Genomic DNA, 887 nt, shown 5'->3' on the forward strand with positions numbered 1-887 from the left:
ATAAACCAGAGTTAAGTTATGTTTTGACAGGGGGGGGAAACACTTATTCACACAGGGCTTTGTAGTTTTGGATTTTGTTTTCCCTTAATAATAAAAACCTTCATTTAAAAACTGCATGATGTGTTTACTTGTGTTATCGTTGACTAATATTTAAATTTGTTTGATGATCTGAAACATTACAGTGTGACAAACATGCAAAAAGATAAGAAATCAGTAAGGGGGCAAATACTTTTTCACACCACTGTATATTGTAATCACCCATTTAGATCCTGTCTCCAGTTGAAAATGTGCTCAGTTTACATTTAGATTCAGAACCAGTGACCAGTCCTTTAGAATCAAAAACAGTTTGTAGTTTTTCATTTCATTTACTGTCAAGCACACTGTATATTTTACGTTTCCTCACCATAGTGTTACTATATTTGGCTGCATGTTGTAACACCCTGCCGTGAGGTAAATGATCCCCTCAAAACCTTAGGTTAAAGCTCTGTGAAATTTTCTGCATGTTATGCTTCGCAAATGAATGCAAGCACCTCGCCTCCTTTTATTATTTATTCATTGGAAGCAAATGTTTTTGTATCCATGCGAGGAGTTTTTTTCCCCTTCAGAGGAAAAAGATACAGTAGCCTAGGTGTTATTTTACAAAATAATACAAAAGCTAAAGAAAACATGTTTTCATCAAAAAACCTCCGGGTTGCAAGCGAGAGCAGACGTCTTTACTACTCCTTTTGTCTGTTCTACAATTTTTCACATCTTCTACATTTTCAGGTCTTTGAACAAATTCTACAACTATTAAAATGCCTCCAAGAGGGAAAAGAGCTAATAAATCAGAAGCGAACGAGGATGTTGAAGCAGAAGAGGATTATATTTCAGCGGCGCAAGTAACAGAG

Source organism: Monopterus albus, unplaced genomic scaffold, assembly GCF_001952655.1.
Source record: "Monopterus albus unplaced genomic scaffold, M_albus_1.0 scaffold2.1, whole genome shotgun sequence".
In the NCBI taxonomy this organism is placed as follows: Eukaryota; Metazoa; Chordata; class Actinopteri; order Synbranchiformes; family Synbranchidae; genus Monopterus; species Monopterus albus.